The sequence below is a fragment of the Ascaphus truei genome, chromosome 1 (genome assembly GCF_040206685.1).
Source record: "Ascaphus truei isolate aAscTru1 chromosome 1, aAscTru1.hap1, whole genome shotgun sequence".
In the NCBI taxonomy this organism is placed as follows: Eukaryota; Metazoa; Chordata; class Amphibia; order Anura; family Ascaphidae; genus Ascaphus; species Ascaphus truei.
Window position 1 is genome coordinate 321249001 of NC_134483.1, and position 27184 is coordinate 321276184.

At 40.8% G+C, this 27184-nt stretch overlaps 1 protein-coding gene across 1 annotated transcript in view; it reads left to right on the forward strand.

Moving 5' to 3' along the window:
• Window positions 1–27184, forward strand: part of RASGEF1B (RasGEF domain family member 1B) — a 629898-nt gene that overhangs the window by 410611 nt on the left and 192103 nt on the right. The window lies entirely within an intron of this gene.

Sequence of the window (27184 nt, forward strand, 5' to 3'; positions counted from 1 at the left end):
AATCTAAGGCTGTCACACATTTTAATCTGGTCTGTAACTGTTTCATACGCCCATAATATACATTATCTTTAACTGTGCATGCAATGTCTTGTATATAATGTATACCCTGCTCATTATGTAACTGTATTTGTAAACATGTATTATTTGTCTTAACTCTGTGCCCAGGACATACTTGAAAACGAGAGGTAACTCTCAATGTATTACTTCCTTGGTAAAATATTTTATAAATAAATAAATAAATAGTGCAGCATAATAAGCCTCTCATCAATCATACAGGCTATGTTCAAAAAAGTATTGTAGTAGTGAATGTCAACTCAAGCTGGTTGGGACAGTAAAGTGACACGAAACAGTTGACAGCTTTCCTTTCTATGTTTCTGACTGAGTTTAACACTGCGTCTACATTTACTGGAGAAGTGCACTGGAAGGGGTAACATATACTGTAGAACAAAGACACAGTTAAAGGAAGGCAAGTAGCCCAGTGAGGTTCACAAAGAGATTGTGGAATTGGGACATCAGTCACCACCACTGAGTCAACTCCAGTCAGATGTTTCATATCCATAATAACTAGTAGCAGTACCTCTACATGTACTCTTTAGTCAGTAAAGGATCTCTACTGGAGATATTTCATCCTAATGGAACCATACTGTATGTCTCCTTGCTGGCAGATTTGTATAAACTTGATAGCTTGATCTCTTTAGGGGGTGTTTTAGAATTCAAATGGTGTCCCATATTTGACATTATAGTTAACATATTATAAGACCATAATTATGTAATATTTTATTATATGTACTATAATACAAACAGAGTTTAATACCCTTTTTTTTAACACAGTGCTAAACTGGCTCTTCTCTATAAAAAAAAAAGTACAGGGGAGTTGTAATGCTATGCAGGGATAGTATCTCTGAACATTAAAGTAGGAGATAGAAATATTTTTATATTACCTATAAAATGTGTTTTGTATAACCGACACAGCTTAGATTACTGTATACGGTCCATTACTTTGGGCTAAAGTATTTTAACCCAGAGGTGACTGCAAAGTAAATTGATGAATTGCAGTTCACACTGCAAGGGAAAGGTATAATTAATGAAAAGACATACTTAGTGAAAATTAAAAGATACATGGTCCAATTACAGGCATCACAAAACTGGAAAATCAGAGTAATATTAGTATTGGGTAGATGTATAAGTGTGAACCTATTCCAGTTTGCTTCTTCAAAGTTCCTGTTATTGCCAAATAATTATCAACTTCTTTGTTTGAATGTTTGCAAACTTTCACTGCAAATTGCCTGCATATGTGGCGATATTCACCAAAATTTCCCATAATCCCTGTTCATTAAATACGCACGAGAATTGGAATCAAGGAGTTATGTAGGCAATGTATTTGTAGTTGGTAATTTCTGGCAAAGTTTTTTTTTTTTTATCTAAGGTTACATTTGAGAATTCTCAATCTTGCAAATGGTTTGCCCAATTTTAGCGTTGGGTCCGTGGACTAGACTTTTGACCGGGCACCATCCCCCCCACCACCCTCCTCTCCCCATGCATTTTTCTCTCCCCAATCTGACTCTCACACCCCCCTCTACCTCATTCACTCGCCCCCCTCACCTCTCTTCCTAACTCTCCCCTCCACTATCACTCAATTACCACCTCTCACTCAATCCCGCTCCCTCAATCACCTCTCCCTACACTCATTCTCTTCTCCCCCTCTGGCCACACACACACACAATTCCCACCCCAATACCCACACAATCCCCTCCCCACAAAAATTACCCCCCCCACACAGACTACCCACACAATTCCTCCATACAATATTACCCCGTAAACCCCAAATACATACAGCACTACCCCCTATCCCCAATTGCATACATCACTATCCCTGATCCCTAAATACATACAACACTATTCCCCAAAATAAACAAAGGTACAGAAATAGCTCACTCTACCTGTACGGGTGCTACCTAAGGATAATAGCTTCCTAGGAAGCTGATTATAATTAGAGACGGAGAGAGGAAAGAGGAATATCCTTTTAATGGGTGCACTCATAAATCCCAAAATGGGGCGGGCGTATATTCTGAGTTGGCACTAGAATGGTGTATACACAGGACAATGTATCTCTCAAGATTAGACTGCTACAACATGATTCCCTTGATGTCTAGGAATAATGGTGACCTCATAGGTGGGTACTAGGGTGTAATGCCCGGCGGCAACCAGAATCTGGCAGCCGGACCTGTCCGCTGTCCCGGCCCAACTTCCAGCACTGGCTGGCCGGGCGCCCCACAACCACCGGGCCCGGGACACTCGTCCGGCTCTTCCCCCCTGTCAGAGGCCCTGGTTGGATCTATGTTTACACTGCACTTAGTACTTTCTTTGGGATACACAACACATGTCCTCTGTTACTGCTTTATCTTCGTGTCACGAGGTCTATTTGAGTCTTATAAAAAAAAAGAGCTGCAAATCGTGTATAGTAACATGAAAATTTTAAAAGAAGACGGATAACTCTACATGCTTTTCTTGATTTTAGGATCAGCTCTTAATTGGCACAAAAAAAGAGACGGCACCCATTTACTATGTACTGTATATGCACCAGAGTGCATATATTTAGTAAATGAGTGTTGTCTCTTTTCGTGCCAAAAGCTTGTCACTTTACCCACTGTATGTGCACCTCCCCAGTTAGTTTGAGGACTATAGTGACTTAGTTATTCACCTCCTTACAGGTTTGTGCAAGTGCTTAATTTGTGGCAAAAAAACAGCCCAAACTGCATCATAACCACTGAATAACACAGGCTAATGCACCAGATTTAACAAAGAAAATAATCCCATTGGTTTCAATGAGAATTACATTTTTAAATCTGCTGTGGTTTTTATTCTTTTGCTGCTAGAAGACTTTAATAAATGATCCTGTAGAACTCAGAAAGTGTTACAAAATTATGGGAATACAATGAATGATCTGAAAAAACGTTGAAGAAATCCTCCCTGTATTTGATGATCAGCATGTTTAAACCCTTCCTGTGAAAAAGTCTGGGGTGTTCTTGCAGGTCAGTTTACAGTAGCTAGGAAAGAATTAGCATTGTAGATGGTGTTTAATTATGTTAAATAAATGCTTCGTATACTGTATTTGTATGGTTTAATTGTTTTGGAGATTAGGGTCTCTCACAACAGTGTGTTTTGTTTACAATTGCATATACTGTGGAAGCCTATTCATTAAAGTGCAAGAATAACTTTTTGAGGAGTAAATTGCAATATCACCAGAAAAGTAATCTCAACATAGTTACATACTTGCATAGTTGCATAGTTCATGAGGTTGGAAAGCCATATGTCCATCAAGTTCAACATATGCATGTTTAATAAAGAGCTTTTCCTCATGCGCTCTCTCTTGCTCTCTTTCTCCTCCCTCCCTCTCTCTTTTTCTCTCTCCCTCTCTCACAATCTCTTTTATTAAAAATAAAAAACGAGAGAGAGAAGTTCAACTACTCTACTTGTGGCGAAAACCAGGGCAAATACAAATTGTATCACACAGACCACTTTTTTCAGGAAAACTGCCTACAAATTCATTTTTTAGTAGTGATATTTTTGCATAGATAATTTGTTTTGCATATTCCCACTTTTTATCAGTACAAACTTTTTCTGGCGATTTTGCCCTGATTGTATCCCACTTTAATGAATCCTCACCAGGACTCATTAGAAAGAGACCAATCAAAGGCAAATGTATCACAAATTACAAACTGAAACCCTGTTTGGTCTGTACTGGATACCTAGAGAGAGAATACCAGAGATTATTTATTAAAGTGTCAACTATTAGCAAAAATACTGGGGGTTATGTATCAAAGTCTAATGTCTACAAAACCCAGGAAAAAAGGGATGCGATAGGTAGCAACGGACTTATCAAAGGAAATCCCAGTAGTTGTTGTGGAGTATTTTTACTTGCTAAATCCGGTGACATTTTTTGTCTCTATTTCACAGTTGGAAACTTCCATACATAGCCACCAAAATGTCATGGCTGCAAATATGGGGCAAAAAATAGAGCTAGATTTACTGTAGTATTAAAATCCATCCATTGTTTTCAGTTGGATTTTTTTATTTATAAATATGGTGAGAAGTTTTGCACTACTTCTTGCCTGGAGACTTTGACGCATAACCCTCTCTGTTGTTGCCAATACATTGATAATAACAGATATTAGCATCGTGCATATTTTAGCATCATTGGGGCCTATGTACTAACATGCTGTAGTAAATATTTCAGTGCTTACTATGACGAAACATCACATAAATTATATGAAAATGGAAATCAAAGAGTTTTAGTCCCTTATTTGCTCTTTGCACCAAAGGCATTTACTCTCTAATAACAGCCAATGCATCCCTATATCTCTACAGAGATATAGGTGTACAGGTCGTTGAAACATCATTAACGTGTATGTGTTACAGAGCATAGGTTCTTAACCCACTCCTTGGGATCCTGGGCTATACCAGATTTTATAGCACCTAGCAAATAGCTAATTTAAATGCTAATTAGTTGCATTCACCTTATACTGTACAAATGTATTGTTTGTTCTTAAACTCTGGGCTGGCTGTGCTGCCTGAGGAGAGGTCTCATAACCACTGTAGTAGAGTACAATATTATATATATATTTTTAAAAAGGTCTTAAGGCACCATATTTAAAAATGAATCCCATATTTACTAAGCAGAATTAATTTAGAAAATACTCTAGGCACCAAAAGATACCTTACAGTCCATTAATTTGGAAAGGGTCGTTATCTGTCTAACAGCACCTAAAGCTGTAATATTGGCCACAACGGTGTATTTGTGCCATGAAAATTCCAAAAGGCCAGGAACGCTGACAGTTGTGGAGAGCTAGAACTGGCAGAGGTAGGGACCTAGCATTTGACCAGGAAACTGGACCCCTTGCTCGGTTGGCTTCTCCTCCTTAACATCCTGCATAGGCTCAAGTCCTCTGGGGGGCAACACAGCCTCTCTCCATCCCACCCACGCTTGACACTTGTGCAAAAAATAGTTTCGGGTCTATGAAATGGGTTTTTCTTCGACAAAACTGTTGCTGTTTTTGCACAATATTTGTTCAATCGCATTCACAGCCAGAAAACATTGTTTTATAACTCCTTTGGTTTGTTACTAGAAAACTTAACATTACTTATTCCCACTGAGTGCAACCACTGACACCAATGGTGCATATGTAGAGTGTTAATTGATTCAGTCTGGGATTCCATTTCCCACAGTGCAATGGTGCTGTCTGTCACATCCGAACCAATTATAACAATGCCAACAATACTCAAATGAGAATTAAATGATAGATTTTAAGGAAAGTTACAGTATCCGTGTTGAAGCTCTCTGAGGAGTAATAAATGAGCGAGGTCTGTACACTTGCCCTCTGGATCTCTATTCTATTATGTAAATGAAAAACATTTGCATTTGGTTTCAACCACAGTTTTCTGATGTTGTTTCCCGGAGCTTTCCTTCACAATATCACTGTGTCTTCATCTTAATAAGAGCAGAAGTACAGTAGAAATCTAAGCCCTACATATCTGATTGCAATTTAGCTAAGTAGAGCCTACTGTAACTGCAAGAAACCCAAAAAGCAAACAGAGGAAATTGGTATTGTATAAATTAGCCCTGTATTCAGTCATTGTATAAATAATTACATTATTACTAATTGTACCCATTGTGTAAATTATTACACATTCCAAATGACTTCTGGAATATAGACATGTTTATCATATCCTAAAATACCTATTCTTGTTGTCTAGGACTTACTGTCCATTACTTACTCCAACAAATTCCACTACATAGTGACCTTCCAATCCAATTGGCACCAAATGTGCGGCTTGACCAATCTCCACGCTATGTAACACCCAATACCATCACCACCCTCAAACCTTAATGGGATCAGCTGTCGGGCTGGATCATACTCCAACCTGAGGTATACGCCATCCCACAATGAGTAGCCATGTCACCTTTTGTTTCAACATTGTCCTTCATTCCCCCTAGACTGTAAGGTCTCACGAGCAGGACCCTCACTACCTGTCTATGTGCATGTTTCTCCTTATTTGTAATTGTATGTAACTTGTATGTAATTATCAAATCTCTGTACCCCCACTGTACCGCGCTGTGGAATATGTTGGCGCTTTACAAATAATGATGATAATAATAATAATCATTAACCCATTAAGCATCACAGGGGCAGCACAATGTGTTGATTGATCCTCTCGCTCTAAGAGTTAAGATGCCACTTTATTTATTTAATTTTTTTCAAACTTTTTACATAAACATGTTAAATGGTGCTATTATACACCTTGCCGGCCATACACTTACACCACTTAGTAAATATGGACCACTATGTCTATTGAAGTAAATGATCTGTAATATTCTGTTAGCAAACAAAGAGCAAAGTGCACTGTGTTTATTTTTAGAATGGGTATATTGTTGGCAATAGTTTTGTATAAATATATGCTTGTTATAAATACATTAAAGAATGAAGTCATCCAACCTACAAAAGGAGAGAAAGAAATGATGTTTTCCTGCCAACAGACTATTTCACATGGCATTTGATTCTTTCACATGAAGAACATGAATGCGTAATTGCTTAAAATACTATGCCATTTTTTTTCACCCTCTACATTAGAAGTTCTTGGCAAGATTTGATTAATGACATTGTAGATCTGATCTTGGCTGAAACCTCAAAGATCAACTGTTCCCTCAATATCCATTGTTAATACTTAAAAAAAAGAAGACATTGAGCCATGTTCCACACACACGTTCCTCCTATGCAACATTTGTGGTGCAGCAGGCACCTAAGCTCTCAACATGTGAGCAAACTAACAGCTGTCCTACTCTTTGGGATGTTGAAGGCCAGACCCATCAGGGATTTAATGAACCATGCAAACTGTCTTTCATGTCAAACTGCACCCTCGGGCATTCAGGGAGCAGGGAAATATGCATCAAAGTTGGGCTTTGTTGTGTTTTAACAGCCCATTATTCTGCAGCTTTTCAATCCACGCCTACATTTAAAGTTAATATCAGCACGAATGATCAAACACAGAAATAGCTACAGTACCTACATACATTTTAACACACATAGACAGACAGATAATGTTAGATTGGATTAGAATAGATTAGATAGATGTAATTGGAGGTTCCACATTTAGATCAAAGCGTATATTTCACCCACTGATGTTGGATTAATTTTATTATTGTGGTGTTTTGGTGTTAGATTAGTTTTATTGATGTGTTGTTTAGGCTAGTTCTTTTACTCTTCTGGTGCTTAGGTGCTAGGATATTTCTTTTATTGTTGTGTCTTTTTGGTGCTGTTTTCGTTTTTAGGTTGCCGATTGACTGCTATAGTGGGTTATCATGCCTATATTATATGGGCATGATCTACCACTGTGCCAATCAATTGGTAGAGGATAGGGTCAGTTACCACAGGGTTGGTGTTTAGGCCGCCTGGCTGGGTAGCAGGTGTAACGGGTGCTCACCGCAGACTGGACGGAACCGTGAGGCCAAGGTGGGGATATAGATACACCAACCTGGGGACACGAATTAGCGTACGGAATGCAGATGTGTGGTCGTGGTTAGCCGGGTCGGGGTTGGAGAGGAGAGAGTAGTAGGGGTCATTTAGCCAAAGTCGAGGGTAGGAGGAGGCAGCATAGTGGTATCCGTAGCAGAGTTGGAGGGCAGGAGACAGGCGGGTAGTCGGTGTTCGTAGCAAGGGTCTTGGTGTAACTGCAAGGAAAGTAAGATGGCAAGGCAAGGAATAACAGCATGCTTGCGACCACCACATGACACATGAAACAACTGTTATGTTCAGCCAAATTGCAGGTGCAAAGGCTGAGCATATAATGGGTGAATCAGCCAATTCAGGAACTGCATGTCAGCCGGGGCAGAAAATAAAACCAGAGTGCTCATTTGTTGCTTTGCAGAGTGCACACCCTCTGAGGAAGCCAGCAGCAAGTCAGAATCAAACTCTGGATCAGAGCTTGCGCCCGATCCTCACAGCGGGGGAGGGGGGTTAACCCCTTCATTTCTTTAGTGGTTACTAACCGCTAAGGGGGTTAGGGGCCATTAGATTGTATTTTTTATTGTTGTGTTTTCCTGCCAACGGAGGACATGGACTTGGATATCGGTGATGAGGGCGACTTTCATCCTGGCAGGGGTAAGTAGAAGTTTTATTTACTTTATGCTGGCTGGCTAATGTTTTATTTTGAATGGGCAAATGAGCTATTATCCAGATCTGGATAATAGTAATTGTGTCCATTATTGTACTGTACTGTTATGGTTGTTAGGGGTAGAGGGGGTATCCATTCCTTGACATTGGGTTTATCTTTGCTCCCATTGAGGGCATAGATAACCACACTCGCAATGAATGGGTGTAATGGCTAGTATTGTGTTTGTATTTTGTTTTAATGTCTATTGTGGGTAGCGGGGGTGGGTGAAATTGGCATTTGGCCTTTGCTGGGTGTTTATACCTACCGGACAGGTAGTGGGAGGGGTTAATCCCTCCATTACCTTAACGGTATTAACCTCTAAGATAATGAAGGGGTTAACTCCTCCCGCAAAACTCCTCCCGCAAGGCCTAAACACCCACCATGGGCAAAATACCACCTTCACCCACCGCCAACTTCACCCACATGGCACTGGTAGTTAACCCCTTCATTGTCTTTGCGGTTAGCCGCTAAGGTAATGAAGCTGCCTGCAAATGTATTTTTATTGCATCGGATTGATGCCTGGGATCTCCGGAGCTGGTATTAATGGATATCAGCTCCTGAGACCCCCGGCGTCAATCCGATGCAGGAAAAATGCATTTTTTGTCTAAGTCCCTCTCTCGCATCCCTACTCGCCAGCTTTTTCTGGCGAGAAGAATCTTTGATAAAATTGCAATTCCAGAGCCCCGATGATATTATCGAGGCTACTAAAATTGCACGATTTTATAAAAAATGCGAGTTGGAGCTTCTCGCCAGCTCCCGCACGATGTGTTTGACCAGAAGCCAGAAATCGCGAGAAAATGCCTTCCCCGCACGATTTAACCAACACATCGAGGCTTTCTGAATAGCAACTTAGCAACATTTAAAATCCTCAATGAGTTGGTTATCGAAGCTACTAGAGTAGACCTCAAAGACAGAGATGGGAATTAATTTGGTTCCTTTTCCAGCATCATCCACTTCAGGCTTTGGGCAAGACTCTTTACCTGCCTATGTATTAGAGACCAGAATTATATTGCAATCATGAATATAGCTCTGTATACCCTGTCAATGCTAAACATTATTTAATATTATGTATATTTACTATAAAAATACATTTTCCTCTGAAATATAATAAACTTTGCCTTTTGTATTTGCCACAAAACAAAACAGGAAAATATGTACTGAACTAGATTGGTACTATCTAACGTTTATATGGTCCCTTTTCTTATGTGGGCCTAACTCTTAAGTAAGACCAATCACCCCCACATTTGGCCAAAAATTAGCCTAATATTATTTAAACCAGAGATTTTTGTTTATGAGTGTGGACTATTGTCCCCAGCACCTAGTAGGTAATTATATAGATGAAAATATATTGATGCCAAACAGAACCAATTTCAGTATTCAAAACCCTAGAGTAAAATTGTACAGCTGGCTTAGAAAACTTTATATTTTGTTTTTGTTTCTCGTAAATATGATAAATGCTATTATACAATTTCTCGTCTTTTAAGTCAAAGTTGTAGCATTTTTTATTTCTTCATGTAAGACCATCATTTACTGTCATAATGATGCATGCAACCTAAATACCCCAAGTTATCAGGGATGTTCTATGTTCTTTGAGTAAATAATGTATCATTTTTCTTTTTCTCTCCGATAAAGTTTAATCAATGAAAGTCTATGATAAATGCAGAAAACTCCCTCATGCTCCTTGCACATCTCCCTGCGAAGAGCTCCAACATGTTGATGTTGGGCAAGTTTGTTATATACTGCAGCTATTAAATCACCAAATGTGTGAATTGATGTTTTATGAAACATAATGTGAACAAATATGGGGGAAAGTCAGCTGAAAGCTATTGAGAATTGGATCTGGGAATGAAGTCAAAACTGCACAGATTGTTTTCTTGCCAGAATATGAAAAACCAGAAGTAGAAATTGGGGAATTTGTACAGTAGGTAAAGCAAAGGCTAGTCCAGGAAAACACCAGCTATAAAAGAAAAAAAAAAACAAGAAAACTAAGAAATTAATGGAGTATTTGAAATAATGGAGACATTTATTGGACTGTTGTTCTAATGAAACTCATATCCTTCATTGGTGGGAAGATATATAATTAAGTACAATTCCTTGGGATCTAAAAAATACTTAAATTTCCTATTAAATAAATAAATAATAATAAAAAAATATATATATACATCAAACAATTACACTTTAATGGCAAACTGCATGGTTTTAAAATACATTGTCACAGCAGTTATTGAAGAAAAAAAATCAAGTGTAGGGTTGAACATCGGACTCTATTGCACTAAGTAATCCGACTGTAGAATAGAAGGAAAACAACAGTGAGTCAACATTTTAAATTGGGAATACAGCTGGTGGCTGCTTTGAAATATGTGACAGCATACTGGATTTTTCTCCTAAGACATTTACAGTTAGTTCATTTTCTGACTCATTGGTTGGGGATGAGTGGGAGGAATAGTCAGACATTTGCTGGGCTCCAGTATATTAGACAAGTCATATTTGGTAACACAAGGGAGCCATGGGATTTTGAAAGTTAAATGTAAAATGAAAAAAAAAAATGGTAGAAAATAAAATATTAATTCAGAAGAATGACATTTAAAATTGTCTGAAATGTGCATGATATGATAAGGAAATCATTTAGTAGTCAAACAAAAAACTGGGCATGTCTACATAGATATTACAGTCATGCTACAAAGTAATGACTACAAACAGGAGATGTGCCATATTGAGGAAGCTAAAAGGGGAGATGTATGAACATACAGAAAATGCAAGTAGACATTTGTTTTGACGCATTGTTCCATTTTCTGTTTGTGTCTGCGTCAAATATGAAAGGGTTTCTTACAATTGACACAACCTATAAAGTTTATGCCATCTCAGACCTGGCAGGTTATTTTTTTTCAGGTATACGATAAAAACGTGATGCACAGAAAAGCAAAGTTTGATACATTTCATTGTAACCTGCCCATCATGTACAGTTGGCCTCCTATCTAATGTGTTCTGTTTACACTCTCGAAAACACAAGCCGATACACATGCTGCAAAATAGACATGCATACACTGACTCAAACGGACACAAGAGGAAAATGATGCAATTCACATAAATATTACTTCAAATTTGCCTTAATGCATTACAGTTATTGTTCTTTAATACACATTTTTTTGTGAGGTAATTTCCATTCTCAAGTAGCCACTTTAGCTAACTCTATGCATGGTTTAGTGAATCATGCTGTCTTTCTGTGCCTCTAGCATATAAAATAGATGGTACACTACCGACACACTTTATCACTCTGCGGCCAGATCCGCAAGCCGGGAGATTTCCCGGCTTGCTAGTGGCCGCCCCTCGGCGTGCCGCGTGTCACCGACGCGCGGTCACGCGTCATCGGGAGCCTGCGCCCCCTGCACGCGCGTCCAGGGCTCCCCGAGGGAGGCGGCAGGGGGTTCCGGGGGACCGGGCGGACCCGGCAGCGGTAGGGAGAGCGCCCCGATCGGAGGGCGCTCTTCCGCTGCTTCGGCGCGCGCCCGTCACCCTCCGGCGCGCGCCAGGATACTGCTGCGGCCAAGAACGGGCAAATGCTCGAATAAACTTGGCCGCAGCAGTACATTCTTTGGGCAGTTTACTTCTATTTTCCTGCTGTGCTCAGTTCTGCATTCACTTACACAGTTCTGTGGTAATAAAGAATGTATTATTATTATTATTATTATTATTATCATTATACTTACTCCTAGGAGGGTAGGTTTACAATTTTTCACATATTCTAGAAGTGTTGCTGATGAAGTAACAAACTGATTGTTTTTGTTGGTTATTGATTGATACACATGACATAATGCTACGGTACATGTTCTGAGTGACTATTTTCTTTCTTGCAAAACTCACTTTTTATTATATTGTTGTCAAGCTGTCTTTTTCCCCCAATAAATTTAAAACTAAAATGCCATCATTATGTTATTGTAAAACTCCTAAAACTGTTTACTTATCAACCTTTGCAAAGCATGTGGTCTCTTTATTGCTATGCAATGCTATCTGCATGTCAAAATGGATTGGAAGCAACAGGTGACACTGTGTGCTCATTTGCATGTCATTTCCCAGAAGCCCTGGCTGCAGAGGAAGCACTGTATGCTACGAGATAATTGTGACAGGCAATGATAACCACTCTTCATACTAATAGTTAAGCCCTCTGGTTGCCCTTGGGTCCCGTGGGTTCCTGGCAGCTATCTAGCACTATAAGCAAGGGGTCAGGTACCTTTACATGCAAAGTTAAAATGTCCCTGCTTTTTTCACTTTCCATGTTTCCTTGGTCCCAGACTCATGAAACTTGCAGTGTGTACGTTTTAGGTGGGATTTTGGGGTAAGAATACAATTATTTTATTTGCAGGAGTTCCGGGGCCGGAGCTAACGGTAGTACCTTAATTCTACCCGTGAGCAAGCATGATTTGCCGGTACGCGAGTAGAATTACACCGGAGGTTCCCAGCGTCCCCCAGACTCCTAGTTTTCGAGCCCCGATATCTCAGTTTATATCCAATACAGTCATGAGTCTCCCCAAGGTCTCCCATGTGTTAAAATATGTTTTCCAATGTCTGATACATTTATTATAAGGCTCTATGCAGTCTGCCCGGGCATCTAGTTAAGGTGCCAGCAAGTCTGTATAGAGTCTGTAGTTCAAAGGGGAGAGGATGTCCAGAGGTGTGAAAACGTTTGGTGGGTGAGGAAGGGAGAATTGCCAGGTCCGGACTACAAAGGGCACCCCGTAGGGACACCTTTTGTAGTTGCCAGACTTGGTGGAGCTGCCCGCAGGTGGCAATGAAAGCCAGGGAGGATGACCCCATAGAGTCTTCTCCCCTTGGCTAAAATCATATTTCCCGCTCACCAGGCTTTTTGAGCCTATTTGGCACGCCTACTCGTCTGACATCAGCCTGGGACGAGTCCCTCTTTCTATTGGCTGACAGGGAGGAATTCCCACGCTCTGATTGGCTGCTCCTTCCCCCTCCATTCTGGCTGACCAAAAGAGCAAGTGTGCGCAACCAATGAGCAGAGCAGTCATATTAGTGATGTGGTAATATAATACAATTAAAGCTTTAATATAACAATAATTAAAATAAGGGGTGTAGGTAATGTTTGAGAGAAACGTCGCTGGTCAGAACTTTTCCTGATTTATTAAGTCAAATTCTGCAATTTTGAGATAGCTCACCGACACTCGTATGTTACTTTGATTGAGACAGTTTTCAGTATTTTATTTATCTCAAAATTGTTTGTGGAATAGTAATGTGACTTCAGTAATTGCAATGTCACTCAATCTAAACTTGTACCAATGCCAAGTTTAAAGCTAACAGCAATTTTTATTAAAAAAAGCTATTTTTGATCTGTTAGAAAAATGTACTAATAATAACCTTTCATTACACTTTTACTAGTTAAAAATACTTTAGTAATCCTCTAGTTATGCTACCTATAAATAAGGAGACACCAGACCCTTCTTTAAGTAGTAGACTTAGATATAACAAGCCAAAAGAGCTGTCATTTGACATCAATAAATATAAAAAATATGCTAGAGAGCTTCGGGTAGCTATTATACAGTAGGGTGGCTGGTTACTGAATCCCAGGGAGGCTTGACGATGGGTCACCACGCTCACTCACTGAGCTCGGTGACCTGGCAGCAGCCTAAGGGGGCAAAGCGGGAGCTAAGGTGCTGACGGCTCCATAACATCTCCCAGCACTTCTGGCTTGTACTGTAACAAATCGCAGAGGATTTCCACTCTGGATGGCCCTCTCATGGGCACTCTAACTTCCATGCATCTGGACACCAATTCTTCATTGGAACAGCCTCAGGAATCGTCCAGTCATCGTCCGCTAGTGCTCTGTTGGCTAAGGCTAACTGGGAAGGGGGAAAGGTTATTGCTCCCGCACAGTGCTACCGTAACCCTGAGTTCTGAGGTCTCGAAGCTGAGACCTTCTCAGTACTGAAATACCTGCAAATATTTCAGCTCTGAGCCTGGGAATCCCACAGCTGTCACCAGTAAATAGTCTGTCACGATTTGTGGGTGATCAGACTAATAGGGACCATAGCCAACAGTGAGTAACACAGCAAAGGCACAAAAAATGGGAATATACAGGGGTTCTTTTATCTTGCTAGGTGCAAGGTGCTTCTGAAATTAGCTTACCCTGGATAACATCTCAGTAGTCCATCCTGGTTCCCAGGTACCAGGGAAGTCCACTTCAAGTCCACACAGTACACGCTACCATTGGTCACTAGACAAGGAGACCAACCATTAACAACTGTGGAGCTTGAATCGGCATCAGCTTGCATACTTTCCCGGTCTCCACCTGGAATCATGGAGAACCGGGTGCCAACCAATTAACGAACTCCATTACTCCACTGAGCCAATCCACAGCAAGGCGGTTGTTCGAAACAGACCAATCTGGTTAGGGGGTGGAGCCGGTGCCCCAGGACTGCCCAAGGTCGGTGCCTGGGAGAGGGGGAAATTAGAACTGACCAATGGCAATGCGTTTCCATGTGATAGTACTCAATCTGCACTATTGCAGTTTATTGAATATTTTTCAATGAGTCCCTGCCAAAACAACTATGCAATCGAATTCGTGAACCTGACTTGTCAAGGTCACAAGAAGAGCTAACACTGTGCTTCAAACTGAGTTCACCATTTTCATAGGCACTGTTCTTACTACTAAGCTATTAGTTCAGCTTTAATAATCATCACCATCATCAACTTGTTACATAGACATGTCCATTGAATTCTATAACATAAGTATGCCTATACCACTGAGAACAGAACAATAGCACGATAAAACATTTTGATTGTCAGTGCAATATTTTTATGTCTGGTTTCCCAACAAACTCAAGTTTGGTGTCCTAAATAATCAAACAACAAAGTTAGGACAGAGCATTGAACAAATTATAGAAAACTCCTACCAGTGTTGGAAAATAAGAAAACCCATGGAAAGAGATGTTAATACTCCAAAGGGTTTAATAGATGGAAACGTGGGCCTAAAAAAGAGGAAATGTTTCAATTTATAAATGTGAGGACACTCCAAATTCATAGGAAAGAATTCCCCTAATCAGCTCATTGTAATCCAATTTTGGTAACAAAATACACGAACACGCTGTAAACTGTTATTTGATTAGCAAATGCATACAGAATTTTGAAGCATACGGACATTCGTTGAATCAGATTGTTGAGTTAATTTCTGTGTTGGAAGGAAATCTGACGCTTCTAAGAGCATGAAAACTGATCCTGTCATCTGCTGTCCAACACTTGCCCACCTGTTCAATTCGCCGGTCACAAAGCAGGCAGCAATGAAGCAGCTCACTTTAATAGACAGATCATGTTTTACTACAATTTCAGTTAATGGAAGTCGTCCTTATTCACAGAGATACCAATGATAAAAACTCCTATCGTGAGTATTACTGTATACCACAGAACAGCAGAGTAAGGGCAGCATATAATACTTCTTTGATACACACAGCAAAAGTAAGTCTTCGGGTGGGGATCAGTGTTTGTAAGCAGATGGGACAGGAAATATAGGACATTACTCAGTATTCTCAATACTATCACATGAAATTGATTTAGACATTTGTATTGTTATTACAAATGTTATAGCCAAATTAAAGCTCTTTCTGTTTACTATCCAGTAGGGCCCCACTTCTCTGCGTTTCGCTTCTCGGCGATCAGCCAATACGCCGGTACTGAGAAGGGGGCTGCTATGTCTGCTTATGCGCAGAAGGGGGGCGGCCGATTTTGTTCATGCGCAGAAGGGGGAGTGACCGAGTTTGCGCATGCGCAGAACATGGGACTGCAGCTCTGCACATGTGCAGAAGGGTAGGAGATGCCGAAAATCGCTGGTTAGGCTTTTTGATGCTTTTCACTTTGCGGCGGCGCCATGGAACGGAATCCACCGTATGAGCGGGGCCCTACTGTACATACTGTAGGTCCTTTACTAAGTGGTGCTATTACATAAGATACCGTATGGTTAATTAACTTGAATTGGCTTCTGGCGCTAGAAGGTGTCTTATGACAGAGCACCGCTTAGTAAATATTGGCCTAAATTAAAAGATCATGAAAAGAAAGAGCTCCAAAAACAATTAATAAAAATACAACTGAAAATAAAAATGGATATAAAAGTAAAAAGCTGTCCTTGAGCGGTATCTAGAAAAGGAAGCACAAGAAACCACCCTCCATCATGTAGAAAGTAATTGAATGCCTTCAAATGAACACAAACATAAAATAGCAATTGCGTATCTTTGAGTCTGTATCATCTACACTCCTCTAGCTCCCCCTTGCATGGGTGGCTTCCGGGTGATTGTGGTATGGCGACACTGCATCTAGTGCAAGATTCCACATGTTGTCACAACATTTTCCCAACTCGTTTCACCGACTTGAGTCATTATACCCCACACAGAGATGCAGCGACACAAGAAATTGCTAGTTATTTTTGGGCATGTTTCGCTTTTTACTTACCATTGCTACAAGTCTTGTGCAGCAATTACACTTATGCAGCTTACGCTTCATTAAATTACTGTTGTCAAACTTTAAATGGATTTAAAAAAATGCAAAAGGTTATTCTGCCTTTGCTGCTCATAGCGTTCGGATGTATAAATAAATAATAATAATAATATATTGTTTAAAAATTCATTATCATCCTCCAGTGAATACATATTTCTCTAACAATACCCTTGTGTACTAAATCTAAAAAATCAATTTGCTGTGTTCAAAATTAGAAACAGTTTGACTATCATTAATGGCTTTTCTCTCCACAACATTTCTACTTTCTATATATGTGTCCATATTTGCAGAGAGATGCATATGTTCTTATGAAAGAATCCTATCTTCACTGTTATCATTTGTGATAGTTATGTCACTAATCATCAGAGCTTTTTGTAATCATAAAGAAATGCCATTTTGGTTTAATAAAAATGAACATTTCTTCAAAGCTGAATATGTTTGGTGTTTACCTATTTATCTTTTGGACTGATTGTCTCCATCTAATGTGACAACCAAGAATAGAAGAGGAATAAGGTTTTAGGTCCCATATGTGACCAGAAACGTTGTTCCTCCTCTGTTCTTGGCTGTCACAAGTGTAACCCCCCTATTTGGGATTATTATTTTTATGTAAAGGGTTAAATATTATGGGCAGTTGCAGGGCGGGGACCTTTTCAATATTCATTGCTAAATAGTTTAACAGAAGTTTAGCTACACCCACCTTCTAGAAGGTGTCTACCCTTTCATCTGGGGTGGGGTGATACAGAAGGATTAAAACACTCTCCCTGTAGCTATCGTGACCTATGAGGTCACTATGAAGTATAAATAATGGGAATAGAGGATTCTGGTCCCTAGACTCCAGGAGGACCCCAAGAGACACCATGAGGGCTCCGGGAGGAACAAGAGGAGGGGGTCTCGCTCTATGTGTTAGTCCTAAATGTGCAACTTTATGTTTAAGAGTATGGTCACCTTTATTGTTTTCTAGTGAGGGAAAAGTGCCCCTTAACTTAGAAGGACTACTGCTGTGTGGAGGAAAATATTTTCACCCTTTGCTACAGTAGAAAAGTGCATGGTCACTCATGGCCTGTGAGCGTGCATGCTCCCGTGAGCGCACGGCACTCAGCTGCTTGCAGAGATAAGCAAATTTGTTTTTGCCGCCCGCTGACACGTCACGTAAGCAGTTTGCCAATGAGGGTGAACCAGCTCTGTGACATCATGGCCGTGCCCCCCAACACGCCCCCCCCCCCGAGCGAGCAACTGGCTGGCCACAAATCCCCCAAGAAAGATGAGTGCCGAGCTCGAGCGCCAGCACGCTCAGCATCTCCGTGACTGCAGCCTTACTGGGGGAAGTACCACATTGGGATTGCTCTAATGCCAATTCCACATCTAGGCACACCAGACCATAATTGTAGTGGTTAGAGGGACCCTGCACAGGATGACAGGTAATGGGAGCCTAGATTGAAGGTGCACCCCTGAACCTAGCCCTGGTAGGTGTCTGGAATTAACTCTAAAGCCTTGAGAGTAAATGGAGTGCACATTCCCATCACCAATACTCTATAATGAAGTGACAAAGTCATGCCTCCCTGGTCAGCTGTCTGAGTCCCAGGGAAGAAACCTGTATGTATAGGAGTTGTCCTTTCAATAAAACCTGTCCTGTTTGCGCAACAAAGTTCCTGGCACCCTTTATCCCCCTTTAACGCTTACATCACTAGCCAGCCAGCCACCAGCACCCTGAGAAAAGGTATGAGAGTCTGTGCACCAACATCTGCACCTTTCCACACTATAGGAGGGGTTACACAATAAATGAAGAATTGCATCATGAACTTGTGAGTAGAGCTCTACTTTGTACCGCTGTCCTAGAGGAAACCTGCACTTTGAAGAATTTGTAACTCCTAAACTGAATTTTTTTTTTAGTCAATTCACATTCTGAGCCTAAACACAAAGGATTTCATCCTGTTGACACAGAATAATGAAAAAAATAATAATGTGAATAGAAATATCATGTGGGATTTACAACAGTATATGACGGACTCAGCGTGGCCAAATGCATTTTCAATGGGCACTTCCACACATGGAAAATTATAGCTTAGCCCACAGTAAAGTCCTCATGACTGCAATTAGTTCCCCACACGTTCTTTAATATCATGTTCCATTTGATTTCTCAGTATATCACATATGGCACATAAAGCATATACACAAATAGAAATCCACCCACATTGTTACCAACTGAAGAAACACTTGATTGGTGTTGCATGAAATGCCTCTTTTTTTTTTTAATCACATGTGGAAATTATCTCACTTCCGTCATTATAATTTGACTTAGGCGGACTTGTGAGTTTCAAACAGGCTCAATAAAATAAAAGCAGCGTGAAAGTGCAGAGATTAAAATGAGATACATGATGCATAAAATGAAGAATCACGTTGCTGAGTTGAATCCGACACCCTGCAGCAAGTTGCCCAAATCAATGGATTATGTCATATGTTGCCTTTTAATTTATAGTTCTTATCCCCGTATACTCTATCTTTCTACTTCCCCTTCCTTATAGATTATAAGATCCTTGGGACAGGGATGTCCTTACATAATGTTACAGTTCCCAATAGAAAGCTAGACTGTCATCTCCCAAAGACATTGCAGCTTTCTATTGGTCTTTAGAGTGAGGCTGAGACCGGTTGTCAATTGCTTTCAGCCAGGCAAGTATTCTTGTCTGTAGGTTAAAAATACTTAAATCTTGGGAACCGAGGAATCCCCAGAGGTTGGAGGACCACAGATCGGATTTAGATTTCAGGTTACTATAAAAAAAAATGCCAATAAGAAGAGCTACTCTGTTAATCTGTTGGAATCTGTTAGATTGTGAGCATCTAAAAACAGGGGAATACTTTTACTGTATCTATTATATAAGTGTATATATATAAATAAAATAAAAAAACAGATACTCAATACCGTTCTGTGGCTAACGAAAGGTTTTTATTTGTGCGAGCGATACACTGATCTCTTCTTCGGGCGATGTTACAATGGATAAAGTAAGAAAGGTTTTTATTTTAAAACAGGCTAGAATGTTATCTGAAACCTATCTCTCTCTCTCTCTCTCTCTCTCTCTCTCTCTCTCTCTCTCTCTCTCTCTCTCTCTCTCTCTCTCTCTCTCTCTCTCTCTCTCTCTCTCTCTCTCTCTCTCTCTCTCTCTCTCTCTCTCTCTCTCTCTCTCTCTCTCTCTCTCTCTCTCTCTCTCTCTCCTCATTTGTATATGACTATTTAACTGTATACGATTATTTGCTGTAAAATATGTTGTTGTCTTGTAAGTGGACAATAACAATCATGCAAATTGATTTAAAATAAATATAACAGCAATTCATATAAGCATATGGACAGCAAATATTTCATTATGGATTGGGGACAGTTCTAAAAGTTTTGTTTGCAATCTGCACCAACACCTTTATGTTCAAAACTAACTATTCATTTATAAACCAGGTGAATTTCTTACTCCAACATAACTGAAATCCAAACTGTGGATTTATTATATATTTGGGGAAGTTATTCAATCTTTTGCTTCACTTCTCTTTAATGGCCTAATCGAAGGGCATAAGAAACAGATGCATTGTCTACCTCCAGGGAATATGGCATGCAGGACTAGCCACTGAGTTGGCTTTCATAGCTAAAACAGATGAACATTCAGTCAGTGCCAGCTCAGAATGCTAAGTGTGTTATTCGCCACTTCATTCCATTGTCCTCTTGGGTTGCTTTGGAAGCTAGGGCTGTGCATATGGCAGTGCAACATATTGCAGGGTTAATGGGCAACATCACTATTTGGTGACAAATTCTTGGGAAGCACATGAGACCAAAGACAATTATTTACCAAAGCAGAAAAGGCTGCTTTTTAATATTAGGACGCTCGGAGCAACTAGGCCAACCAGGCCATTTCCAGTCCCTTCGGTGTGCTGCATCACACATTCATGTTACAAACGACATGATGGATTATCATGAAATCCAGTCAAACTCAGAGATCTAAAATGATGCAAGGTTCTACTTAAAGGCAGCAAGAAACAACAGTCTTCTACCTACAATAACCAATTCACTTCATACATTTGGGTATAGGAATCAACTCACAAAAAGTGTGCCGAGGCACATGCAAGACAATTTATTTTTGCTACTCGTATTTTCTTTAAATCTAAAGAAACTGGCTACTTAAGTTTCCTACATATGTCCCACGTTGTTAGCCAGAGAGTAAAAATCGTGTAACCCACTACATCGGTAGTTTTTATTCCTCTGTAGGGCTGGAGACATATATAAACAATCCACCTCAACAGACAAATATAGAAAGGCTTTCTGCCTTAGTTAACAACAGTGCGTGTTTTGTAAAAGCAAGTGTAACACTCCTTAATGTGCTACATATTGTATATCATCCTTTTCCTCCATTGTGACCATTTGGTTCCAAATTCATGATGACATCATCATATATAGATACAAAATCTTAAAATGGAGCATTAATTCCTCAGATTTACCATTTAAACATGTCAGCTATTGATTAATTTTGGTAAGAAGTATTGCCAACATATATACAGTATGCACTTATAATTTTAATGTACTATATTTAGCCACTTTTCCTACAACTATACATATGTAACAACAACTATAGGATGTAAGTCAGTGTCCCTATGCAAATATTGTTTAAGGGAATTAGCTTTACTGGTATTTCACACTATTACAGCTCACTTGCCAGATTCATCAGCCTCCGATTTGTGTGAAAAGCAAAGAAGGTGTGAAGAAGAAAGTGCAAAGACCTAGGGTTGTGATAATTTCACTGTGTTGTTTTGATAGCTTGAGCTTGGCAAGAGGATAAAAGTTCCATTGTACTTTTTGAGTAAAATTTTGTGTATAAAAGAGATATTTGAATATTTGTATTCAGAATGTTTCTGTGCAATGATAGTCATAGATTGCCCTTATTAGCTCATTATCTTTCTTTGTTATTCTTCACCATAGATGTGCTAAACACTTTGGGGCCTACTGTATGTACTAAGGCAATTTAGGAGCAAAACTTGAGAAAATTGCATCATGTTTGTGTTGCTCCTTTTGGCTCCAATGTACAGTATCAAGGACTTTCCTCCACGCGTTTCACTGTGCATCAGCTTGTGTTTTTGGGAGTGTCAATAGAAAGGGTTAGAGAGGAGTTACAGAGTACACAGATTATATTGAGATGTACTCAGGAACCGTGCAAGGGTATTCAACGCCCTAGGCGAACCTTCAGCCTTGACCCCCCGCCTCCCCCAACCCCACCACCAATAAACGTTCAGAATGTATTTTTCTAATTGAAACATTCTCTCCGCTCTCCCTGACTCTCTCTCTCCCCCACTTTCCCCTCCACTATCTTTCCTTCCACTCTCACCAACAATCTATTTCCCCCCCACTCTCCTCAACACTCTCCCCACCCACTTTCCCTGACACTGTACCCCCCACCGACATGCTCTCTCCCCCACTGACACTCTTTCTCCCCCTCACACTGATACTCTCTACCCCCACTGACTCACTCTCCTCCCACTGACACTCTCCCTCCCTCCACTATCTCTCTCCCCCACTGACACTGACACACCAGAACAGATACACAAACACACACACCAGGAGAGAACATACACACACACACACACACACACACACACACACACACACACACACACACACACACACACACACACACACACACACACACACACACACACACACACACACACACACACACACACACACACCAGGAGAGAACAAACACACACACAGGACTCACCTCTCTCCAGTCTATGCTACTGTCTCCTGTTTGGCCCACCCCCAGACTCCTGACAGCTCCTCCTGATTGGCTGCTGCAGAATAATGCAGCCAATCAGGATGGATGAAACGGCCCAGTCCCCTAGCAACAACCCTACTCTCCCCTGCTCGGGGAATCCACCACCTGGTTTTGAAACTGCATTAGGCAAACTAGGCACCTGGCACCCCCTACATTTTGCCACCCAAGGCGGCCGTCTAGTTCGCGTAACGGTTAAACCGGCCCTGGATGTACTGTGCACCTCTGTGCATCACGTTTTCTCCTTAAAATCTGTGTCCAAAAATCTGCCTGAGGCGACATTACTTTGTTGCTTAAAAATGTGCACCATACGTAACCCAGGTTGTGCTGAAAGCTGTGTAATACGGCAGGAATAAGCTTCTAGGGCTCCATGTTAAAATGGACGTAGAGCAAAATGTGACACACTGTGCTCATTTCCATGACATTTCCCATAATCACTGACTGCAGTGGAAGCACTGTGTGCTAAGAGATAATGGTGAAAGGCAGGTAGCAGACCTGGCTGAGACATTTAAATGTTCTCCCAAGTGGTATTTTTATTTGCTGTGCACCTTATGCAAGAAACTGGAGCAACATGTTTGGCACATATAACGCAATTGTGGAGCAAAATTGGAGCAGTGCGTCAAAATACATGTTTGTGTATGTTGATACTGAAGGACCTTTGTGTGTACTCAGTTTGCTCATGTTTATACTCTTAGTTAATTGTGTTAGCAACTTTAAATTGTCCCTCTGAATTTTGTCTGAAGCCCATATTGAATAGGCTGTGAGCCTGATTCCACATGCTGAAGACTTTTGTACTAGAATGCATTTGATTGTTGCTGAATTCTGCAGCATCGGGAAGTTGCTTTATAGCATATTGATTAGGGCACTACACTATGTCCCCATTGTCAATAACTGGCATTGGCATCTGCTGTGCAATGTACTTTTTGACAAGGGGGATTAGGCAGGATTTATGCCTATAAAGTACACCCAGTTTAGAATAGATTTTGGATGTCAGGATGTCAATATTCATATACCCAAAATATTTAAAACTAGTAACTGAGGCAAGATTAGTGTTAGAGTTGGATCTGATCAGTACCTCTGTCGTTGGAAGATTTAGAAATTGAAAGGTGATTTGTGCAAAAATAGACTAATTAGGGCTAGAACAATTTGATATTTCCCAGATCTCTAGCTCATTACATTACATTCAGTTCTCTTTGAACTACTTAGGCGTGCATTGAATGGAGCCACACTGGCCAACATGTAAACGCTCCTATCAGAAGGAAAATGGAAAAGATTAGTGTTGAACCGGGTCCTACTTTAAAAAAAAAAAACGGGTACCGGCCAAAATTAAATGATCTACCCGGCAGGGTACCCGGTTACCCCGTTGGCACTTACCTGGGGGTGGAGGAAGACAGTGGCGACATCTAGTAAGGTCAACAGCGGTCCTGTGGCGGTGGCAGCATCAGAAGTGTGTGTTCAGCCCGCGCGGGAGCTGCAGGACTCTATGGAAGTGTGAGCTGGGGAACCATGTGACAGGAGCAGAAGCGTTCCTATTGGACAGGACCTCTGCTGACTTGCCTAGATGTCGCCGCCGTCTTCCTCACGGGTCTTTCTCGCCTTCCGTCGCTGATAGCAGGTGAGTGATGATGTATTTTTCAGCTACCCTGACATTACCTGATAGCGGGTAATACCCGGCGTCAGGCCTACTACTCAGGGTAATGTCCGGGTAGCTGACAACCTACCAGGTAATGCCAGGTACTCGGTACATCACTAGAAAAGATCCCTTATCTTACATTGACTTGTACTGGGTTGGTGAAGCATTTATTAGCAGTGGTTGCAGTGTCATTAAAAAGTAGTGATCTGGGCTTGACTGCAGGGAAACATAATGGTTTACAACAAGAGGCAAAAAGCTCCTTAGATATCATTTGTAAAACACATGATATAGAACAGAAAATAGAATATCAACACTGTTGATCATGGAGAAATGAGGGGGGGAAGGGGGAATACTTTTGTATAGCGAAATATAAAGGAGTCCCACAGATAAAAAGGGAGAGTTGGTTTTTATGGTCAAGATCACAGGGGGTTAAATGAGCGAGTAAAAACATTGAGTGATTTCTCCAAGAGATTTAAATATGTTAATTCTCTAAACTCAATCCTCCAGTATTCAGACAGTACTTTATGACCAACGTTTGCTGCACTGATTAGGGTTGCCAGGTGTCCAGTATTGAACCGGCATTGAATTGAATATTTAGTTACTCTGTTTGGTAAAAAATGAGAGATAATACCGGACATTTATGTGTGCGGGGGGAGGGAGGGGACGACATGTATGTGTCCGGTATTACCTCTCCAAACTTAGTAGCCAATTGCGGGATTTCTCCTGAGAAGGGATAGAGCAGGGCGGCTGCTGCTAAGGGGCTGGACAGCTTCCTCCATCCTGATTGGCTGCTGCTGTGTAATGCAGCCAATCAGGATGGAGGTGGCAGGAGCCTGGTTGTGTGGCCAAAGAGCAGAGGAAAAGCATGGAGCAGAGAGAGGTGCGGCTGTGTCCTGTGTGTATTTGTTCTGTTTTTTCCTGGTGTGTGTGTATCTGTACTTGTACTGTTTTGTGTGTGTGTGTGTGTGTGTGTTTATGTGTGTGTGTGTGTGTGTTTGTGTGTGTGTGTGTGTGTGTGTGTGTGTTTTCTCTGGCTGTCCTGTGGGAGTGATAATGACAGGGAGGGGTGAAAGAGGATGAAGGGAGGGGTGGGGTGAGATAGGATGAAGGGAAGGGGGGTGAGAGTGGATGAAGGGAGAGGGGGTGAGAGAGGATGAAGTGAGGGGGGTGAGAGAGGATGAAGGGAGGGGGGTGAGAGAGAATGAAGGGAGGGGGATGAGAGAGGATGAATGGAGGGGTGAGAGGATGAAGGGAGGGGGTGAGAGAGAATGAAGGGAGGGGGGTGAGAGAGGATGAAGGGAGGGGGGTGAGAGAGGATGAAGGGAGGGGGTGAGAGAGGATGGAGGGAAGGGGGTTGGATATGTGGTGTCAGTATCCCCGCCATTTTTAAATCCTCTGGTTCACAGCCTACGTAACCAGGGGATTTAAAGGCTGCAGGAGATACCGGCAACCCTTACTGGGGCCTGTATGTCGGGAAGTAGGGGGTCCCCGGGGCTGAAATCAATACGGTTCAGCTCGGGAGACCTCCTGCTCCCGTACACTATTAGTAAAATTCACATTAAAGCAACTTCATTACCTTAGCAGCTATATATATTTGTCCTAACTGCTATGTTGCATGAAAAATACATTGACACAAGTATTCCTCCAAAATTCCAAATGTATTTATTTCTCAATAAAGTATGAAGGATATGATTTGCTTAAAGGATACTTATTTTAGATAACATAAGTGGTCTTGTATGTTCTATGGAAGAATAGAATCTGAGTCATCTATGGAAGAATAGCATTTTCAAATATTGTACCATATTATACCAATATTGTTCTCTTCTGCATAAAAAATGACGACGTTATAAGGAAATGTGGGTTGTTTACTAGTCTTTTAGCTAGGAAACGTGGGCCAATATTGATTCAAAAAACAACATCTATTTATTAAAGAAATAACACTGTTACTTTCTGTGGGATTCTTTTTGTTTCCCAAATCGGGTACAGATTTTTGCCCCAGTTTTGCAATTGGCAGACCTGGTATCTCGCCGCTCTTTGATTGGTGACATTCCAGAATAAGAACCAGGAAATTGCATGCATAACTTAATCATCCTGTGGGAGTGAAGGTGTGCAGAAGCTTAGCATCCTTTTGTGTATCTAGATCTTAGTAAACATCACAGGACCCGTCACACAAGGGCCCTTGTGACATTCACATTCCCTTTGTGTTTTTATGGCAAGTTAATATTTAACAAATATTTCTAAAATGATGATTATCTGTCATAGTTCCCCTTTTAAAGCGCAATATTTCGCTGATAGGATTAATATTCCAGCAATATTACCATACTCATAGAAACAAATGTATATATAAAGCATAATTTTGTTTTACTTACAATAATTACTTAATATTCTTATTTTTTTCCAAATATGTATCAGGGGAATCTGGTGGAAGGAAAATTGCATTGACAACATTTTTTACCAGGAAGTAATATATTGAGACTTACCTCTCGTTTTCAAGTATGTCTTGATGACAATACATGCTTACAAATACTGTACATGGTTACATTAAATGACCAGGGTTTTACATTATATATAAAGACACTGCATGAAATGTTAAAGATGATATATGTTATGGGCATATGCATCAGTTACAGGACTAGATTAAAATGTGAGACAGCTGTAGTCTTGAAAGAAGTTAGTCTAGTGGCGGCTTTGAGAATCTCAGGACAATTGTTCCAGTTGTGAGGGGATCATGGTGATGGGGATGTCTCCATAGTCTTGAATCCATAGAATGTCTGTCAGGGAGGAAACAGGTGCATTTCCATGTGTTCACCTGAATTGGTCATAATTAGTGAAGAGTTGAACAGTATGTTTATAATACCTCACATGATAACCTCCCCCAACCCCCACCCCCGGGATGCCATCTGTTGCTTCTCTCTCTCTCTCTTCCTTTCGCGCTTTGTGGCCAGCAAAAATACACAAATAGTCATCGACTAAATGTTAAATGTAGGCGTAGTAGAGAGAAATAACATGGAGTTTAAGAACCAAAGAAAATACAAATTAAGTG